Consider the following 22,722-nt stretch of genomic DNA (forward strand, 5'->3'; position numbering starts at 1 on the left):
ACCCACTCTAGTATTTTTGGGCTTCCCTGGTGGCTCAGCTGGTAAAGAAACTGCCTGTAATGTAGGAGATCTGGGTTCAATCCCTGGGGAATTGAAGGGCTCCCAGTTCAACTCCTGGGTCAGAAAGATACCCTGGAGAAGGAAATGGCTACCCACTCTAGTATTCTGATCCAGAGAATTCCATGGACTGTATAGTCCACGGGGTTGCAAAAGAGTCAACCACGATTGAGTGACTTTCGCTTCACATATGCATGCATACACACACACACATTTATAAAAATCCATTTATTCTGAGCTAAATGCATGAACATAATCCTAAAATGACTTAAAAGCATCATTTTCATGTACCAAAAGGGAGTTCAGTTTCATTTAAGATGAAAGCCGGAGGTGTTAGCAAATGATAGACAGTTTTCATTAACCATGAGAATTTCATAAGAAACTGGAAGTCATTCATTATAGGTTTGCTGGAGAGAAAGGCTATATTGTTGACCCTTGAACGACACAGGGGTTAGGGGTGTTGACCTTCTGTACAGGCAAAAATCCTTATATAACTTGTAGTTGGCCCTCCGTATCCGTAGTTTGCATCTATGAATTCAATCCACTGCAGACTGTGTAGTACTGCAGTATTTACTCGATAAAAATCTGCATATAAGCGGACATACGCAGTTGAAACCCATGTTGTTCAAGGGCCAACTGTATTAAACGTCCTCATTTTCTACATACGAAAATAGAAATATGAGTTGTTGAATAAGTAAAAAAAAATTGAAGGAAAAGGGATAACAGTGCTAAATTGTATGTATATATTAACCCAGTGTCAAAATATATGAAGCAAAACTGGTAGAACTATAAGGAAAAAGTATGCAAATCTATAATTATAGTTATTGGGCTTCCCCTGTGGCTCAGCAATAAAGAATCTGCTTGCAGTCAGGAGAGGCAAGGGACATAGGTTTGATTCCTGGGCTGGGAAGACCCCTTGGAGAAGAAAATGGCACCCCACTCCAGTATTCTTGCCTGGAAAATCCCATGGACGGAGGAGCCTGGCGGGCTACAGTCCATGGGGCCACTGAGTCAACACGACTGAACACAAGCACACACATAATTATAGTTGGATATTTCGACATTCCTCTCTCAGCAACTCATTTAACTCAGTAACTCTCTCACAAAACATTTAGATAAAGAATTGAGTTGAACAATGCTACTGGCCAACTAGACCTAACTGGTATTTATAGAATACTCTATCCCAAAACAGCTGATTACAAGTTTTTTTTCAAGTGCACATCCAACATTCTGCAAAATACATTATATGCTTGGTGGCAAAACAAATCTCAATAAATTTAAGATGACTGAAATTATACAAAGGATGCTGTCTGACCACAGGGAGTGACGGAAGAAATCAACAACAGATGGATATCTGAAAATTCTCAAATATTTAGAAATTAAAGGACATACTTCTAAGTAACTCATGAGTAGAGATCAAAAGAAAAATTTAAAAAAAATTTACTTGTATGAAAATAAAAGCACAATTTATCAGAGTTTGTGAGAAGGCATTAAAAGTGTATTTGGAGGGATATGTAGAACATTAAAATGTGTATATTACAAAAGAAGAAGTCTCAAATTGATAATCCAAGTTTCCACTTTAAGAAACTAGAACATGAACAGCAAATTAAGCATAAATTAAGTAAAAGGCAGGAAATAATAAAGAGCAAAGGTCAATTAAATCAAAAGCAGAAAAACAGTGAAAATATGAAACCCATAGTGGGTTTTTTTTTTTTTTTTTAAAGAGCAATAAGATCTAAAAATCTCTTCAGAGACTGATTAGGGAAAAAAGAGGGAAGATATATGTAGAATGAAAGGAGGATATACTATTATGCCTATAGACATTAAGAAGGTAATTAGGAAATATGAACAACTCTGCCAATAATTTAGACAACTTAGACAAAATGGGTATAAGTAAACAGCCTTAAAATGTGTCAGCCAGTACTTCTACTTCTAGGCATCTAGATTAGGTTAATAAATTCAAGATATGGACAAAGATTTTTATACCAGGATATTAATCAATTGATTATAGTAGAAAAAAGCTGAAATTAATTTTAAATTTTCAACAACATGAGATTGGGAAATAAACTATGGCATAACCATAATGATGATCATAGAGAAAATTCATATATATATATGTAATTCATTTATATATATAAAGTGCTAAATAAAGAGGAAATAAAATTGTCAACAAATAATGATTTCAACGTAAAAAGGTATTTATAAGTAAGAATTGGGAAACATACACCTTTAAATTAAGCAAATAGGTTTTAAAAAAATTTGCTATTTATTTTCTTTTCAATATTTTTCCACATTTTCCAAATTGTGCCATATTTTTAACTGTGATATGCCAAGAAGCTGGTTGCATCATTAAAAATATAAGAGGTCCTTTTTCTGTAAACAGAAAAGATATAATCTGTGCTTTGATGCCAGTTGGTTTTGTTTCAGAAATGTAAAACCCTACCTTGGCAAGAATGAATAGGATTTGACGACCCTTGTGGACTTCTCCTTCCTCTGGGAGGTACACTCTGAGGCTGTCATTACACCAGCTGGTTCATTCAGCAAGATGCCCAGATCTACACCTCCACTCCTGTCCTTTTCACTGTCTTTCTCAGTCCAGGCATCAGTGGGCAAATATGAGTGTGTCTGCTTTCCCTTGAGTTTTCCTTTCTCTTATTGGCCCGTAATCATCTAAGCATCTTTTTAGTGGGAAACCTTTTATTATGCTTTTCTCTTTCACATTTTATATAGAAAGCATGATTAAGTGAAGATTTCCAGCACTGACTGAGAACACAACTCTCCTTTCTATCTGTGCATCTTCCAACTCCCTGAGGCCTTTAGAATTTCACATCTGAACATAATAGATCCATGGTTTTGGCTCGAGTTACCCCATGTCAGCTCATTCTAAAGTAGCTGTTGGCATACAGCTGGGACTCCATGAACAGTTGACCCTTGAACAACACATGCTTGAACTGCGTGTGTCCACTTAAACACAGATTTTTTTTTCCAATAGTATATACTGTAGTACGATATGATTTGCTATTGGTTGAATCTAAGAATGAGAAATAATACCTTGGATGCAGAGGGCTAACTACAATTTACAAATGGATTTTCAAGTGCACTGAGGGTCAGTGCCCTTAACTCCCGAGGTGTCCAAGGGTCAGCTGTATGTCTTTAAGTTTCAACATTTTACAAATCTTCAAAAGATTGCCAGAATCCCCAGGGTTACCTAGAAATAAATAATGAAATGATCCCTAGAAGAACACCCTAAAAGAAAAATATTTCACTATCCTTTTGAACAAATCAACATGTCAGAATATGAAAACAATATCTTCAAATCCTCCAATTATATATTGATATTTAATTTTTGGACTTTCTATGCAAGTAAAGTTTATAGGGTCACCATAAGATGGCTATTTCTAATTTCTACATTTTTTCAATTAAATACTTATATATTGAAAAGTATTGGTTAAAAAGGAAGATTCTTTGCAAGCTTTTGTTTTTTGCCAACTCTCACATCCTTAGCACAGGGACCTATTTTTATTACTGTCTTAAGTCTCAACAAGCTATTTAGCCATAATTCCCTGCAAAAATTCCACTGGGTGAAGGAACTTGCAATTTCTAATATTTTCCCTGGGTTTCTTCCACTTCTCTTTCATAACACACATTGTAATTGGTTTCTTAAAAGTTGTTCCAACTTGACTAAATCTTTTTGCTAAACTGATCTCTAATGATTAATATTTAATGATGCCCACCAAGTATTTTTCTCACAGAAATATTATAAGTTCAAAGTTTATAAGACAAATGCTGCATTTAATTTTTAAAAAAATTTTAATTTATCCAACTCTTCCCCTAGAGAAAAGGAAAAGACACTTATGTGTCTTGTCTTTTTTTGTCTGAATCTGTGGCAGAAATGTTTTCTTGAATTTGTCTCTAGCCTAACAATGTTCCCCATTTTTATTCCCAATTCTCCATTAGTGCTTGAAAAAGCTTAACCTTTTCCTCAGTAAACTTTATTCCTATTTGAAAGTTCTAACTGGACAGTTTACTTCAAGTTAGCCTTCCATAACTCAATCTGCGTGGCTGCCATTATATAGCTTTTAACTTCCATAAGGTTGTGGCTTTGATCACCTCTTTCTATATTTCCACCTACCCATCCTAATCTTCACAGTTCAGGACGGTGCCATATGCAATAAGGAACTCAATAATGATCATGTTCCTGAAGGTCTGCTCTGTGGAAGTGGAAAGTAGCAGACTGTCACTCTCAGTATCTTCATGTAAGAAAAGGACAGAGCTGGGCAAGATCATCTCCTAGGATTTCTTAGCACTGACATTCTGAAATTCTAATCTACCCAAGCAGAACCACGGAACAATCAGAACATCTAACAACCCAAACCATCTTTTCCAAAATTAAATCATAATGCAATAAACATGAAGCCACATTCAGCCACAGAGGAACAGACTCATGAAAAATACTGTATTGGATCAGGCCATTTGATAAATTTACCTATATTCAATTGCTATTTTATGGTGTAAAAATTTAATATTCTTAGTGACTCATTAAAAAAAAAAAAGGAGTATACTCAGCTTTTGTTGTGTATGTGTGTTTTTTTTTTTTTTTACCCATTTCAGACTTGGCTGTATATGATTTTAATCCATTTTCAAAAACCAAACATATTCACAGAGGGTAAAAATTTCCCATAAACAAAGATACTCAAAAAAATGTGTCACTGACTTCAGAAACAAAGGGAGAGATGCAAAGATATTTTATAATGATGGTTCCTGGAACCAATGTTTATTCCCTGAAAGTGACTATTTAAAAGGAAACAAGGATTGTTTGGATAAATATGTTATGGTATATTTATTACAAACTACCAAGACAATTAACTGGCATTATCACTCACCTAGAGCCAGACATCCTGGAATGAGAAGTGAAGTGGGCCTTAGGAAGCACCACTACAAACAAAGCTAGTGGAGGTGATGGAGTTCCAGTTGAGCTCTTTCAAAACCTAAAAGATGATGCTGTGAAAGTGCTGCATTCAATATGCCAGCAAATGTGGAAAACTCAGCAGTGGCCACAGGACTGGAAAAGGTCAGTTTTCATTCCAATCCCAAAGAAAGGCAATGTCAAAGAATGTTCAAACTACTGCACAACTGAAGTCATCTCACACGCTAGTAAAGAAAATTCTCCAAGCCAGGCTTCAGCAATATGTGAACCATGAACTTCCAGATGTTCAAGCTGGTTTTAGAAAAGGCAGAGGAACCAGAGATCAAATTGCCAACATCTGCTGGATCATCAAAAAAGCAAGAGAGTCCCAGAAAAATATTTATTTCTGTTTTACTGACAACGCCAAAGCCTTTGACTGTGTGGATCACAACAAACTCTGGAAAATTCTTCAAGAGATGAGAATACCAGACCACCTGACCTGCCTCCTGAGAAATCTACATGCAGGTCAGGAAGCAACAGTTAGAACTGGACATGGAACAACAGACTGTTTCCAAATAGCAAAACGAGTACGTCAAGTCTGTATACTGTCACTCTGCTTATTTAACTTATATGCAGAGTACATCATGAGAAATGCTGGGCTGGAAGAAGCACAATCTAGAATCAAGATTGCCGTGAGAAATATCAATAACCTCAGATATGCAGATGACACCACCCTTACGGCAGAAAGTAAAGAAGAACTAAAGAACCTCTTGATGACAGTGAAAGAAGAGAGTGAAAAAGTTGGCTTAAAGCTCAACACTCAGAAAACGAAGATCATGGCATCCAGTCCCATCACTTCATGGCAAATAGATGGGGAAACAGTGGAAACAGTGGCTGACTTTATTTTGGGGGGCTCCAAAATCACTGCAGATGGTGATTGCAGCCATGAAATTAAGACACTTACTCCTTGGGAGGAAAGTTATGACCAACCTAGACAGCATATTAAAAAGTAGAGATATTACTATGCCAACAAAGGTCAGTCTAGTCAAGGCTATGATTTTTCCAGTAGTCATGTATGGATGTGAGTGTTGTATTATAAAGAAAGCTGAGTGCCAAAGAATTGATGCTTTTGAACTGTGGTGTTGGAGAAGACTCTTGAGAGTCCCTTGGACTGCAAGAAGATCCAACCAGTCCATCCTAAAGGAAATCAGTCCTGGGTGCTCGTTGGAAGGACTATGTTGAAACTGAAACTCCAATACTTTGGCCACCTGATGCAAAGAATTGACTCATTTGAAAAGACCCTGATGCTCCTCATTGAAGGCAGGAGGACAAGGGGACGACAGAGGATGAGATGGTTGGATGGCATCACCGACTCAATGGTCATGTGTTTGGGTAAGCTCCGGGAATTGGTGATGGACAGGGAGGCCTGGCATGCTGCAGATCATGGGGTCACAAAGATTTGGACACGACTGAGAAACTGAATTGAACTGATGTACCTGATATATTTAGAATTTTGAATTCAATATGATTAACAATTGTATCTTTACAGTTAACTTTCTTCATAATCTTTCCTTTCTTAATGCTCTTATTGAGCAAATTATTGTGAATATTGAAGAAAGCATGTGGTTTGTCAGGGGAACTGGGTTTGGTAGGGTTAAAAAAATAAAAACCGTAATGAATGCAGAGTTCCAGAGAACAGCAAGGAGAGATAAGAAGTCTTTCTTAAGTGAACAATGCAAAGAGATAGAAGAAAACAGTATGATGGAAAGTTAGGGATCTCATCAAGAAATCTGGAGATATCAGAGGAACGTTTCATGAAAGGATGGGCACAATAAAGGACAGAGACAGTAAGGACCTAAGAGAAGCAGAAGAGTTTAAGAAGTGGCAAGAATACATAGAACTATACAAAACAGGTATTAATGACGATACTGATGATGGTATGGTCCATCATCTAGGGCCAAACATCCTGGAGTCAAATGGGCTTTAGGAAGCATTACTACAAACAAGGCTACTGCAGGTGATGGAATTCTAGCTGAGTTATTTAAAATCCTATAATATGATGCTGTTAAAGTGCTGCACTCAATATGTCAGCAAATTTGGAAAACTCAGCCAGTGGCCTAGGGCTAGAAAAGGTCCAATTTTCATTCCGATCCCAAAGAAAGGTAGTGCCAAAGAATGTTCAAAGTACTGGACAACTGTGTTCATTTCACATGCCAGCAAGGTCATGCTCATAATACTTCAAGCTAGGCTTCAGCAGTACCTGAGCTGAGAAATTCCGGATGTACAAGCTGGGTTTAGAAAAGGTAGGGGAACCAGAGATCAGACTGCCAACTTTCATTGGATCACAGAGAAAGTAAGGGAATTCCAGAAAAACCATCTACTTCTGCTTTGTTGACTATGCTTAAAACTTTGTGTGGTTTCCACAACAAACTATGGAAAATTCTTAGAGATGGGCATACCAGACCACCTTACTTGTCTCCTGAGAAACCTGTATGTGTGTTAAGAAGCAACAGTTAGAACCGGACATGGAACAATGGACTAGTTTAAAATTCAGTTCAGTTCAGTCGCTGAAGTAGATGTTTTTCTGGAACTCTCTTGCTTTCTCATGATCCAACAGATGTTGGCAATTTGATCTCTGGTTTCTCTGCTTTTTCTAAAACCAGCTTGAACATCTGGAAGTTCAGTGTTCACATACTGTTGAAGCCTGGCTTGGAGAATTTTGAGCATTACTTTGCTAGCGTGTGAGATGAGTGCCATTGTGCGGTAGTTTGAGCATTCTTTGGCATTGCCTTTCTTTGGGATTGGAATGAAAACTGACCTTTTCCAGTCCTGTGGCCACTGCTGAGTTTTTCACATTTGCTGGCATACTGAGTGCAGCACTTTCACAGCATCATCTTTTAGGATTTGAAATAGCTCAACTGGAATTCCATCACCTCCACTAGCTTTGTTTCTAGTGATGCTTCCTAAGGCCCACTTGATTTTGCATTCCGGGATGTCTGGCTCTAGGTGAGTGATCACACCATTGTGATTATCTGGGTCATGAAGATCTTTTTTGTATAGTTCTTCTGTGTATTCTTGCCACCTCTTCTTAATATCTTCAGCTTCTGTTAGGTCCATAACATTTCTGTCCTTTATTGAGCCCATCTTTGCATGACATGTCCCCTTGGTATCTCTAATTTTCTTGAAGAGATCTCTAGTTTTTCCCATTCTATTGTTTTCCTCTATTTCTTTGCACTGATCACTGAGTAAGACTTTCTTATCTCTTCTTGCTATTCTTTGGAACTCTGCATTCAAATGGGTATATCTTTCCTTTTCTCCTTTGCCTTTTGCTTCTCTTCTTTTCACAGCTATTTGAAAGGCCTCCTCAGACAACCATTTTGCTTTTCTTTTTCTTGGGGATGGTCTTGATCACTGCCTCTTATGCAATATCACGAACCTCGGTCCATAGTTCTTCAGGCACTCGGTCTATCAGATAATCCCTTGAATCCATTTGTCACTTCCAGTGTATAATCCTAAGTAATTTGATTTAGGTCATACCTGAATGGTCTAGTGGTTTTCCCCACTTTCTTCAATTTAAGTCTGAATTTGATAATAAGGAGTTCATGATCTGAGGCACAGTCAGCTCCCAGTCTTGCTTTTGCTGACTGTATAGAGCTTTGCCATCTTTGGTTGCAAAGAATATGATCAATTTGATTTCGGTATTGACCATCTGGTGATGTCTATGTGTAAAGTCTTCTCTTATGTTGTTGGAAGAGGGTGTTTGTTATGACCAGTGCATTCTCTTGGCAAAACCCTATTAGCCTTTGCCCTGCTTCATTATGTACTCCAAGGCCAAATTTGCCCGTTACTCTAGGTATTTCAATTTAGGAAAAAATAGTTTAAAATTAGGAAAGGAGTATGTCAAGGCTGTATATTGTCACCCTGCTTATTTAACTTAAATACAGAGTAAATCATGTGACATGCCAGGCTGGATGAATTACAAGCTGGAATCAAGACTGCTGGAAGAAATATCAACAACCTCAGATATGCAGATGACACCACCCTTATGGCAGAAAAAGAAGAGGAACTAAAGAGCTTCTTGATGAAAGTGAAAGAGGAGAGTTTAAAACTGGTTTTAAACTCTGCATTCTGGTTTAAAACTCAGCATTCAAAAAACTAAGATCATGGCATCTGGTTCCATCAGTTCATGGCAAATAGAAGGCAAAAAAGTGGAAGCAGTGACAGACTTTATTTTCCTGGGCTCCAAAATCACTGTGGATGGTGACTGCAGCCATGAAATTAAAAGACACTTGCTACTTGGAAGGAAAGCTATGACCAACCTAGACAGTGTATTAAAAAGCAGAGACATTACTTTGCCAACAAAGGTCCATATAGTCCAATTTATGTTTTTTCCAAAGGCCATGTATGGATGTGAGAGTTGAACCATAAAGAAAGCTGAGAACCAAAGAATTGATGCTTTCGAACTGTGGTGTTGGAGAAGACTTTTGAGAGTCCCCTGGACTACAAGGAGATCAAAGCAGTCAACTGAGGAAATCAGTACTGAATATTCGTTGGAAGGACTGATGCTGAAGCTGAAGCTCCAATACTTTGGCCACCCGATTGGAAGACCTGACTCACTGGAAAAGACCCTGATGTTGGGAAAGATTGAGGGCAGGAGGAGAAGAGGGTGACAGAGGATGAAATGGTTAGGTAGCATCACCAACTCAATGGATGTGAATTTGATCAAACTTTGAGAGACAGTGAAGGACAGAGAATCCTGGTGTGATGCAGTCCAGTTTGGAGTCGCAAAGAATCGGACATGTCTTAGCAACTGCACAAGAATAGCAAAAAATATGTTCATACAAGTACACATTTTGACTTTTAATTAATCACTTTTGCTCCTTTGCTATTTTCAGGTTTTATAGCAAAAAATATCTCAACTTGGCAACCTTTTGTTTAACTTTTAAAATGGCAAGATGCAATCAACTAGTTAAATATTATGGCTGGACAGTTAGTCTTAATCCATTCAAAAGAACAAAAATTGCTTCAGAGTTCATCATGATTCAATTACCTATGAGGTTTCAGATGTGTCATCTAATAATTACTGGAAAAATAACAATGAAATCTGTTAGAATTCCATGAAAGGCTGAAGTTAGGAAAAAAAAGTTTAATCATCAAATTAGCATGCATTGTGTATTCTGGAGTCAAAGATAAGGCAGACAGCGTCTGCCCTCCAAAGTCATATAATCCATAGAATAGCATTTCCCAAATTTCAGTATTTACCTTTAGCTATATTTACTATTTCTTTTACGGTAACTTAAAGATTAGACTTGCACCTCAAATCATCAGTTCACCCCTCCGCCCCCAGTGGCTCAGATGGTAAAGAATCTGCCTGCAACGTGGGAGACCCAGGTTCGATCCCTGGGTAGGGAAGATCCCCTGGAGGAGGGCATGGCAACCCACTTCAGTATTCTTGCCTGGAGAATCCCATGGACAGAGGAGCCTGGTGGGCTACAGGTCCATAGGGTCACAAAGAGTGACCCTTTAAAGGGTCACTTTACTTTAAAAAAAAGTCACTTAAAGTGACTTACTTTACTTTTTTTTTTTTTTTTTTTAAGATTAGTTGCTGCTGCTGCTGCTGTTATGTCACTTCAGTCGTGTCTGACTCTGTGCAACCCCATAGATGGCAGCCCACCAGGCTCCGCCGTCCTTGGGATTCTCCAGGCCAGAACACTGGAGTGGGTTGCTTGCACCTTAAATCATCAGTCCTCAATCTTTTTGGCACCAGGGACCAGTATTGTGGAAGACAATTTTTCCAATGAGGGAGTTTGGGTTGATTCAAGTGCAGTAGGCTTCAAGCTCTTAAGAGAATCTAATGCCACTGCTGATTTGATAGGAGGTGGAGCTCAGGCCTTAATATGAGTGATGGGAAAGGCTGTAAAGACAGGCAAAGCATTGCTTGCCCGCCACTCATCTCCTGCTATGTAGCCAGGTTCCTAACTCAGGCCAGGGACCATTTCTGGTCTGTGGCACAAAGGTTGGGGACCCTTGCCCTAAATCTCTATATAGGGCTTCCCAGGTGGCGCAATGATAATGAATCTGCCTGCCAATGCAGGAGTCGCAAGAGACAAGGGTTTGATCTCTGGGTCAGGAAGATCCCCTGGAGTAGGAAATGGCAACCCACTGCAGTGTTCTTGCCCGGAGAATCCCTTGGATGGAGGAGCCTGGCAGGCTACAGTCCACAGGGTCGTAAAGAGTCAGACAAGATTGAGCGATTTCACTTTCATTCTTTCCCGGAGAGGTTTAAATGATGGCAAATTGTTTGGGGCTGGCAGAAGCATAGAGCTATATTTACATAGCAGTTTACACACAACTTCTTTAAAAAGTATGGAGAGAGGTGGTTATACGTCATTGGGGTATTATGAGGTTAAAGCTCCCTCAGTTTCCACCGTGATTGCCACTGCTATTCCCAAGCAATATCTGTAAAATTACGTAATACACTGATGATATACTTTAATAGTCATTAAGTGAAAGTCACCTCCAATTGTGAATTGCACCAGGAGTTATATATTGCATGCTTCAGAAGCTAACAATTGTAGACGATTTAAGGTATGGACAGAAATAGCTGACCTTAGAGAGAAAGTGCAGTCATTAATTGCTATGAGCAAAGCATAAACAAACCACGGAGCAATTCAAGCAGGGAGAAACAGCTTCTAGGAGCAGCACACACGTGCTTATGCTGAGCAAATATGACAATGGGCTTTGTCAGACTCTGCCTTCATAACCTGTGCTGAAAGCCATTATCATCGCTTCCTTACCCACCTCTTCTTATCCTGTAAAACATCTGCTTTTAAAGAGAAGTTGCCTACTAACTCTTCTGCTAGAAATTGAAAATCATGATTTTCTTTTCAGGAGGAGGAAGGATGGGAACAAAACATGCTTTTTGTGATTTTACCGAAAACTCCACTGCTAATTAAAACCATATATTGAACATGGGTAGAGAGCAAAAAGGGCAGGTAGCAAATGGGAATATTTTGGACAAAACCATGCTCCTCTGTGAATTCCAATTAGCAATGCTATGTTATTGGCTGACTGTTGAACATTCTGTTCTATTCGAAACAGCTGGGACAGCAAAGAAGTCTGTTGTCTTACAGAAACCCAGTTAGGCCTGATGAAACGAGCTACGGAATGCTTTGTTGTGTATACAATGCTGTGTTCGATTCAGCAGTGAATTGCAGTCTCTGTATATACTTTGAGATCAGGCTTCGTCCAGTTAACTTAGGAAGCTCAATACAACGTTATATTATGCTCTCAGCAATTGTTGACACTGGTCCTGCTGAAAATCTTGATGGGTTTCTATAAACCTGATCCTTTTGAGCCTAGTGATGGCCATTGGAGCAAACAGAGGGCGATGAGTCTCCTTCTGAATTGAAAGGGAATCTGACTTGCACACTTTCTACTATACCTCCCCTTCCACAAGCAGCAGTGTGGTCATATTGGATGTCTCCCTGCCTTCTGACATCAGTGAAAGCCAGCTGCCAACATGGTTCTGCTCTTCCAAGAGCTATTTGTCTGTCAACAGTAATACACTCAGGGTTCTACGACTGTAATACTAACAGTGATTCTTCTCCAAACAGATGAGAATAAAACACTTCCGTGTACCTTGTCATCACGAGCCTCTTTTCAAAAGGCTTTAGAGCATCTTTCTTCTCTGAACTTCCACTGCTGTTTATTGGGATCGACTTAAAAAATTTTTTTTGGCTGTGCTGGGCCTTAAGGCAGCCCACTGGCTTTCTCTAGTTGCGGTGTAGAGTGGAGCCCAGGCTCTAGAGTGCAGGGGTTCAGTAGTTGTGGTGTGTGGGCTTATCTCCCGGGTGGCTTATGGGATCTTAGTTCCCCCACCAGGGATGGAACCTGTATCCCCTGCATTGGAAGGTGGATTCTTAACTACTGGCTCATCAGGGAAGTCCCCTAATGGGGTTGTCTTTACAGCATTTATCCCTTTCTCCTTTGTACTACAGTTATTTGAATTCCTAAGGATTGGTAATGACTTTTCTCATTAAAATGCCATCATTCTCTCCACTTCCAGCACTGCGTCTTGTGCACAGTGGAAATTCAGTATATGTTTGCTGGATGTTGTAGTCAGCAACAACAGACTTGAAGATCTTACCTTAAGAACAAAAGCTCTCAAAGGCAGAGATCTTCGTTTTGTTCACTGATGTGATTCCCATGCACCTAGAAAGTTCCTGGCACATGGCTGAAACTCAACAAATATTTGTTGAATGAATGAACAGTAGTATGACTTTACAAAGAACTTGTGTAGTATGTATTTGGCTGATAAATGAAGAAAAGAGAATACTTTACATAACATGTAAAGGAAGTAAGAATAGTTTGGTAAAAGTCTCCTTTCTCTAGACCAGGAGTTGGCAAAATTTTCCCACAGAGGGCCTGATGATAAATCTGTGAGGCTCTGTGGGCCTTCAGTTTCTGTTGCAACTACTCAACTCTGCCATTGAGCATGAAAGCTGCCATAGACCACACATGAATAAGTGTTTTTACTCACAGAAGCAGTCAGCAGGCAAGACTTGGCCCATGGCTGGCCGTCTGCCAAACTGCGTTCTAAAACAACTGGACAGGAATTATCTGTAAGGATTAAGATGACAGGTAACTCTTCTCTACTTGAAGACCTGCCTTCTGTATGCTTATACGTGCTGCCACCCCCATCTCCGACAGGAAATGCAGTGCTTTGGCAATATAGTCTGTACAGAGTCTGAGCAAACTCTGGGGGAGAGTGAGGGACAGGGAGGCCTGACACGCTGCAGTCCATGGTGTTGCAAAGAGCTCGACATAACTGAGTGACTGAACAACCACAAATCAGATGCAGCGTCTCTGATTATCCAGGAAGCTAAGAAATTAACAATTTTTTCACTGCCCATATGAACTTATTTCTTTTGAAACTGCCTCCCCTTTCATTCTTAATAAGTTATGTTTATAAAAAGCATATAAGCAAATGATCATTGGTATCTATGATTTGCAAAAATGTGCTCTCACATTTTTCGCAACAATGACTACAAAAAATGTGACAGTCTCATGAGTTTTGCCTTAGATCACTGCATTATTTCAGGCCAGACATCTGCTACACAAGATAATAATCTACGTATTCATCACTGAAATGGATCAATATTTAAAAATGTTTAAGTAGTATTAATGTGGAACAATGTCATCATACAATGTGCTTTGTGGCTCTTTCCTGCATTTGCACTGCCTATTTGCAAAATTTTCAAACTTATTTCTCATTTTGATAAGTGTTGGCCTCACAAAACCAGGCTTGATTTCCTCTTCAGCTGCAAATGTAATTTTAAAGAGAACTCCAATGAGATTACTTGCTGAACATGTTAAACATTCAGAGCTTTGCCATATGCTGTTATAGAAATTGCATTGATTTATCGCAATTTGGGTGCCTCTAGATAGCACTGATCCACCTGATACTGAATCTAACGGTATTGGGAAGCAATGTCTTAAATATTTCATCTGCTTTTAGACCTCTATGGAACTAAGAGGCATACACTGTGTTTCTGTGCTTTTGGAGAAAACAGACTTTTATTTATTACAGATATTGTCCTACATTTGGTGACTTCTAAAAAAAATTAAGGGACAGCAGATCCAAATTTACACTATAATAGCCTGGTGGTCAAGGATATAGATTCTTGTAACCAGGCAGATGTAGGTTTTAACCATGATTCAATCACATAATCGCTCTATAACCTGGTTTTCTTCAGTGGTTAAAAAAAAAAAAAAAGAGGGTTGCTGTGAGGATTAAATGAAATCAGGCACATAAAGCATAAGACACATACAAAAAGAGCAATTTCATGTAGTTTGCTCTCATATGTGCTCAGTAACGAGTAGTTATTATTATTAGCTATTGTTGTCTAAGCCTTGTTCTTCTGCTTAAGTCAGTGGCACTCTAAGTGGAGGAGAAATGCTTGAGTATATGAGACCTGATGAGAATGTTGGAAGACAATTTAGTGAACTTAAAATTTGCCATATATGATAACATGATCGCTGCTATAGTCAATAATACCAATATAAAGAGCAAAGGTATAAAAAAGCACAAAGTCACAGGCCGCCCTCTTTGCAGTAAGGGCATCAATAACACGGCATATTGTGTGAAGTTTCTGTTTGGGATGGGGGAAGTAAAGAGCTCACTTTAAGCATGCCAGGGAGGGCTTATGTAAATGAATACTGTCTTTACATCCACTGAGCATTCTGTCCAATTACATTCAGAGGAGGGAAGATGCACCTTAAAAATAATTACACTTGGCTGAAATAAGTGAATATATACAGTGTAATGAATATGCATACATATTGAACTTTGTAAGAATATAAAAGAGCTGAAACTTTAGCTTTATTTTCTAAATTGACTTGGAGTGTACTATAGATGGATCCTCTCTAGCTCGGTGTTCTCAGTGAGAGGGAGAGAGCAGCTTTGCCCTCCAGGGGATGCCTAGCAACATCCAGAGACACTTTCGGATGCCACAACTTGGGACGGGGAATGTGACTGGTATCCAGTGAGTACATTCTTAGGGACGCTGCTTAACATCCTACAATGCCTAGGACAGCCTCTGCAACAAAGAATTACCTGGCACACATGTCACTAATGCTGGGTTGAGAAGTTCAGCTCGAGGCCGACAACTGTTAAAGGTCAAATGAGTGTCAAGTCACCCATAACCCACATGGGTCTTGGACAGCTCCTAGGGAATGGTTTGTAATTTAGGTCAAATCTTCCCAGTCTCTTATATGGTCCCCCACTAGTGAATCACAGACAGAAGTAGTAATATGGAGCTCTTATCCTCATGAAATGAACGACTATAAATGCTGATCCTAGGAAATACTATAGGCTATTTCACGTACTGAGGATTTTAGTGCAGAGAGAGGAATAGTCAGACTTACACAATGAGGAGGGTGGCCATCCACACTAAGCCACTGACCAATCAAGAGGCCAAGGGTTTCCTGGCTCAGGATTTCTTACTGTTGTTTAGTCACTAAACCATGTCCAACTCTTTGCGACACCATGGATTGTAGCCAACCAGGCTCCTCTACCCGTGGGATTTCCCAGGCAAGAATATTGGAGTAGGCTGTCATTTCCTTCTCCAGGGGGATCTTCCCAACCCAGGGATTGAACCCACATTTCCTGCATTAGCAGGTAGATTCTCTTCCACTGAGCCATCTGGGAAGCCCACCAGGATTTCTTAAGCAGCATCAATTCCCATAGACAAACAAGATATTAAACAACAATGAAAGTGAAAGAAAGTGAAAGTCCCTCAGTCGTGTCCTACTCTTTGTGACCCCATGGACTATAAGTCCATGGAATTCTCTAGGGCAGAATACTGGAGTGGGTAGCCCTTCCCTTCTCCAGGGGATGTTCCCAATCCAGGGATCGAACCCAGGTCTTCCGCACTGCAGGCGGATTCTTTACCAGCTGAGCCACAACGGCATACACTTAATAATTAGTTCTCAGATAAAAAGTTATAAACACGATCCCTGAATTTTTATTTTCTACTTCTACAAAATTGAAGATCTATCTCTTACATCAAAACATTTCTTTCATAAGTACCCTTATGCAAATGCCACGGGGCCTGCTTAGAAAGCTATAGCCATAACCATAGGTAACACCCAAAGTCTGAAAATGTATATAAAGGACATTACTCTGAAGCTTTGGACTCTGTGCTTGGTGTCATCCCGGCACTGCTGAAGAGAATCTCTGTGAACTCGGTATTTCGAATATCTCCCGTCAATTCTGTCGGATAAACTGCAGGAACCCTGCAAAAACAAGAAAGGGTCTAAATTGGTAGATGAAAGAGAAACCAGAGCTTGAAATTAAGCTGAGAAAGTTCTGATATCTAGATAATAAATCATTATAGACATTTAGAGAGATATACAGAGAAATCAGAGGTTCCCAAGGATAAGGAAAAAGATGGTCACTTTAGATGCTACCATTAAAAATAAAAACAGTCCCACAAAAGTTATTGGCCTTTTTTTTTCCCCACTGGTAGTCCCTGTGCCAATCTATGACTGACACCCTTTAGGTGAAGGGAAAAATTTAAAGTAACAGTGAGTTGTTTGAAGATAGTATTTAATGATGCCATGCCACTTTTGGATGGTATATACTGTCCCTTAGAATTGCACTTTGCAAAAAAAAAATTCTCTTTCTTCAACACACTACCTGTTAACTATTATTTCATGCAGATTTTTAAATGTAAGGATAGCTCATCTTGGGACTTCCCTGGTGGTACAGTGGTTAAGACTTGGCGTTCTAATGCAGGGGGTATGGGTTTGATCCCTGATTGGGGAACTCAGATCCCATATGCTCCAGGGCAAAAGACCAACACCGTAAAACAGAAGCAATCTTGTAACAAATTCAATAAAGACTTTAAAAATGGTTGACATCAAAAATATCTTAAAGGAAGTAAAAAAAGAATAGCTCACCAGCCCTCAAAAGCATGAAAAGATTCAGGTAATAAACTAAGACAGAAAAATAACCAGGGCTTGCCTGCCTTTCTATTTTTCCTTCTTTCTGGGGATAGAGGATAGAACACAGCAAATAGTCACTGCAGCCTGTTACTTAGACTCTTTTTTTTTCTGGCTGCACTGCAGGGCATATTGGATCTTAGCTCCCCAACCAGGGATTTGAACTGGGCAACCGCTGCATTGGAAACCTGGAATCTTAACCACTGTACTGCCAGGGAAGTCCCCTATGTAGACCCTTCAGTATGAATTAGGGAGAAATTAAACAGAATTAGGGCAACTGATTTTCATATATAAGAAAAATCATCTATTTAGCTCCCCAAATAGCCTCAAATAACTTTTTGAATGTTCAGACCAGAAGGGGTATTAGAATTCCAAAGTTATCATTTTTATTAAAAAAACAAAGTTACATCCCAAGTAAGTTAAGAATGACCTGTCCAAGGCTAGGCAATTTGTGGCAGAGTGACCTTGGAACCCAAAGCTGTTCCCTCTCCTCCATATCAAATATGTAATGTTTAAATGTAGGATTGTGGTGCTGAACCATTTCTTTCAAAATAAGGATTAAAAAATAAAATGAAGTGGGACAGGGAGGGAGGGACAGAGAGAAACAGAGAGAGACAGAAACTATGACACCTTTAAATAAGAATAAAGTCAAGATCATCTAAGTAAGATAACACTTGTATTCCCATTTAGTTGTCAAGAGACTACAGTGTTGTCCAAAAACATGTGAAATGCATTTTCACATATATGCTAGTGATGCCAGTGTGAGTAGGAACAACAGAGGTAATATTGTTCAAGTCTCTCATTTTATGGATGAGGAAATAAGCTCTTAAGATAGTAAGTGATTTTGTCTGGGGCAGGAGCATGAACCAGAACTTAGGTTTTTAAACTTGTTAACTGCATACTGAATTTTAGAAAGTTTTAAGGATTTGAAAAATATAATCTACATCTAATAATCTAAAGGTTTTATATGTTTTTATTTAAGGCAATGTTTTCATTAATTGATTACATGACCTCTTTTTATCGTATAGACGGCTTTAGAGTATATATGGAATGGGTTTCAGGCTAGAGGCAGTAGGCAAAACAGATGGGCTTTCCTATAAATATGCAGAATTATATCATAGTTTTATATAATCTACACACTCCAAGCTTCAGTTTCCTGAGTAGTAAAATGAGGGAAAATAATGCCAATTTATAATGTGTCTCTGAGGATTTGAAGAAATATAAAATGCTTAGCTTTTGCCTGCCATATATAGTGCATAATACTTGCTAACGAATTCCTTTCCATTTTAAAAGTAGATGTTTCAATTTGAATGACTAAAAGTACAATTCTAAATTTTGAAAAACATTCTGTCTCTAAAAATTTCACCATCTTCCTATGGGAGTGTGCATACACATAAGCTAGATTTGTAGATAATTAATAGCCCATATGATGAAAAATAAGAGAGAAATTTGGCAATAGTAGAGAACAACTTTTACATTGTACTTGTGAACATTCTGTTTAATGTAGACCACTGAGGAAAAATGAGCTGTTACCGGAGGTTAAATTTTACATTTGCATACTGGTATAAGACAGGCATCAGTTCCTCAAGTGACAAATGCCAGCTGTTTCTAATACTTTCTCTCTTGCCTGCCCTTCATTCACTTTGATAACTTCTATTATCTAAAGAGAAAAAAGTGGAAAGGACAGGGGTGTAACATATTGCCTCCTTTCCGCATTGGGTCATATAAGGGTGAACAGAAATTATATCTTCTTGTACATTTTACATAATTCTTTGATAGAGACTGAGATTTAGACTGCAAATATAAAATCAAATCATGAGAAAGAACTGAAACTTTAGTAAAGTATACCAGAAATGCTGGGCTTTATTCTACATGTGATATTCCAAATTTCCACGTGTGTCAGCTCCTTAGATGCCACTGAAAAATGTTCAGTTACTGAACTAGCAAAATACACAGTGAAATTTTAAAACAGTGTAGACCTTGAGAGCTGAATCTCATTAATACCTCCAAGAAATCAATATGGCATGATCTGCCTTATATTTTTTACTTACTATATTCTCAAATATGTTAGAGTTAAGCAGAACCGAAATATAAGTTACATTTGAAAGGCAATGTGAAATGAATGGTTAATGTTTTTCAAAAAGAGACTCTCACCTCTGTTGGTACATACAGAGCCAAAAAATTACAGATCATGAAAACTGTCCACTCCATATGCATCCCCAAGGGGCCATGTGAAGATGCTATCTGGGCTGGACCTTGTTTGGCATGACTGGGCAGCAGGGTTATTTGCTTTGCCTCTCTCCTCTACGAGCAACTTAAAAAAAAATTATAGTAGGTAAACCCACATATGTAATTAACTGACTTCATAAGGAAATCCTTTGTGGTTAGAGTTCTATCAATAAATAGCATTAGATGCAAAATCTAAAACTCTATGTGGATTTGAATCATTATATTGTCATATAGGGATAACCTGTGTACTACTGTATCTCTACGACAAACAGTACTCTGGAAATTTAATGATTTAATAAAAGAAGATAATTCACAAATGAAAACTGCTCATCAAAAAGTTATATATTACCAATGTAATGTATTTTAATTCTTCGATTTTTCTAAATTGTAATTAAAGCTTTAGGGAGCCAAATGAGCTCCTGGTAATAGGGTAAAAGTCTCTCTTTTCCTTTATTGTGCTAACATATAAATTCCATTATTTTCAATCCTGGCTTCACAAATGTCAATAAACTCAGATAAGATTGAGAGCTAAGAGTCTCCAAGCTCTTTGGTTTTCCCTCCCTCCCTACAATTTTCTTTGCACATCAGGAAGATGTCACTTGTTCTCACTCAGATAAAAATACTGAAAGAGACAAGCCAACTCTTTCTCACTCGGAAGCCTTTGAAATCTTCTAGTAGGCTCAGTTTCTCAGGCACAGACTCCAGATGGTCCAAAGCCACTCGGGTACTCTAGAAAAGAAAACAAGGCAAGCAAACATTATAAAAAATTGATCAATACTCTCAGAATCCAACTACTAAAAATTGGCTGTACCACTGGTATAAGCAGTTCAAGCTGTAGATTGAGAGTCAACTAAGAAGAAATAGTATTTCTAATATAAATGTATGTTTTCAAATCAGAAAATAAAAGTTTTAAAGAAGTATATGAGATGCATTTGCAAACTGCCTCCAATACAAAGCTCTTCCTAGATAACTGCTTTCAACTGATACGCTATGAAACTTTCTATAGAGAATTTCATATTAATTTACAAACCTGCTTCAGTGCACATCAGAAATAAATCACAAGGTAATAATGAGAAAAAGATAAATTTGCATTTACTTATCTACAGAGCTCATTAGAGATCCTTACATGTTATCATTGTAAAGAAGAAAAGAGCTCTCAACAATTATTTGAGTTAAAAAGAAAAAGTGCAGTTCTCAAAAGACTTGGAAGAAATATCTGAAATTAAAGATTTCGCCACAGGGACAAAAGGTCCTGTTGATTACAAATCAATAACTTCTACAGTCTTTGATTAGCTAGTCACTGATTTACACATACCAATACAACCACTAAGAGGGAATGACCTGAAAATTATTTCAAAGCCAATATTGAATTAAGAGGTTAAATGTAGAATAACCTTGAGACCAGAGACTGTACCATACACACCTCTGTATTCTAACTCCCGTCACAGGGCAGGCACATAGATAGCTTTTACATTCAAAACGAATTGTAAATATTCAATGAAATTAAAAACAAACCCCACAGCTGTGGCATGGGAAGAAAGGGGCCTGCAAGGACCTGCACGCAAGTTTGCACAGAGCTGTTGAGAAGTTAGTGACCACCCAATGTTACAAGTGTTCCTCCACATCTCCCACATGAACAGACCTGCGCAACAGATTATGAAGGAAAGTGACAAGTGTCCCTTCTGGACCGAGGGAGTTGGGTCTGTGTGCTCCCTCTTCCATCTTAGATCCTGCCGTAAGGACCCTGGAGACCACATGTTCCAGAGGGCAGAACTACAAGACAAAGGAGAGCCGCCCACTACTGGAACGTAACGGGAATGAAAAAGCAACGTGCACAGTGTTAAGCTGTCATGGTTTGTTAGTTACCAATGCACAGCACATAATTTGTTGCAAAAATACCTGAGACTTATATAATCAAACTGTAGGCTAACCAGGTGGTTAGATGGCTTTTTTTTTTTTTTTTTTTTTACTGGGAGGAGGCTCCATATATGTACAAGAGGGTTTTTTCTCAGGGGGAGTTCAATTTCTTTTGGGAACTAGACAGGGTTAGGAACTGGTGTCATCGTCATCTGATAGACCCACTTTTATTTCCTGTTCGGATCCCTGTCTCACAATGCTGCTGCTCTCTGCCTTCACCTCTAATTCTTCTCCAGAGTATACCCTTATGGCTCCCCGCAAGGTGTGCGGAGAGGTACGGATGGAGACAGTTTGGAGGCTCGAACTCTTTCTTGAAGACACTTCCAATGTCCTTATTTCCACTCTTTCCTTCTGCAATAAAAAAGTACCACCAGCTCAAAAACCTTTCTGAAATTCTACAGGCTGAATAAAATCTGCCTTCCAAAGCTCTCCCCTTGACAGGCATGTTAAGGTCATTTTACCTCTTTATTGTTATGAGTCATTTTGCCCTATCTTCTTTGACTTGGAGTTATAGATGTCTTCTAGTTATCAATGTGTAAACCACTGTTTCTATTTCTTCATATTTGCATTTTTCTAATGTGATTTTTGAGAGAAGGGTGGAAACATCCTTACTTTGCTTTTTTGAAATTGTTAAGTTGTAAATGCTGTTTCATCACTTTCTTAACTTTTCAAGTTCTACTTAAACTTCCTTTCCAAGTTCCAGTTAAAGGACTTAAGTATTTTGTTCCTTCCCCTTAACTTGTTATCATTGTTAGTCTTTTTGTAGCATGTGCTCAACTTAAACTGCCTGTGTAGGGTGGATTCATCAAAACGACTTTCTTAGACTCACGGACTACAGAGAACGGTCTTGTTTTTGCCAGGGGAGGAGCGGGAAGGGATGGCCTGTAAGTCTGAAGTTAGTAGATGCAGACTATTATACATGGAATTCATAAGCAACAAGGTCCTACTGGACAGCATGGAGAACTCTATTCAGTATCCTGAGATAAATCATAATGGAAAAAATATAAAAAAGACTGTACATACATTTATAGCTGGATCGCAGTATGTTGTACATAAGAAATTAACACAGCATTGCTAATGAACTGTATTTCACTAAAAAAAAAAAA

General features: G+C 38.6%; 1 long non-coding RNA gene across 1 annotated transcript in view; it reads right to left on the bottom strand.

The window, feature by feature from the left end:
• Positions 1-22,722, bottom strand: part of LOC113899188 — a 71,885-nt gene that overhangs the window by 10,568 nt on the left and 38,595 nt on the right. The window contains exons 3-4 of the long non-coding RNA XR_003512860.1: positions 20,351-20,428; positions 16,649-16,762 (exon numbers count right to left, since the gene is read on the bottom strand). This is a non-coding gene — a long non-coding RNA (uncharacterized LOC113899188). The remainder of the gene's footprint in view (positions 1-16,648; positions 16,763-20,350; positions 20,429-22,722) is intronic.

The sequence above is a fragment of the Bos indicus x Bos taurus genome, chromosome 10 (assembly GCF_003369695.1).
Source record: "Bos indicus x Bos taurus breed Angus x Brahman F1 hybrid chromosome 10, Bos_hybrid_MaternalHap_v2.0, whole genome shotgun sequence".
Lineage (NCBI taxonomy): Eukaryota > Metazoa > Chordata > Mammalia > Artiodactyla > Bovidae > Bos > Bos indicus x Bos taurus.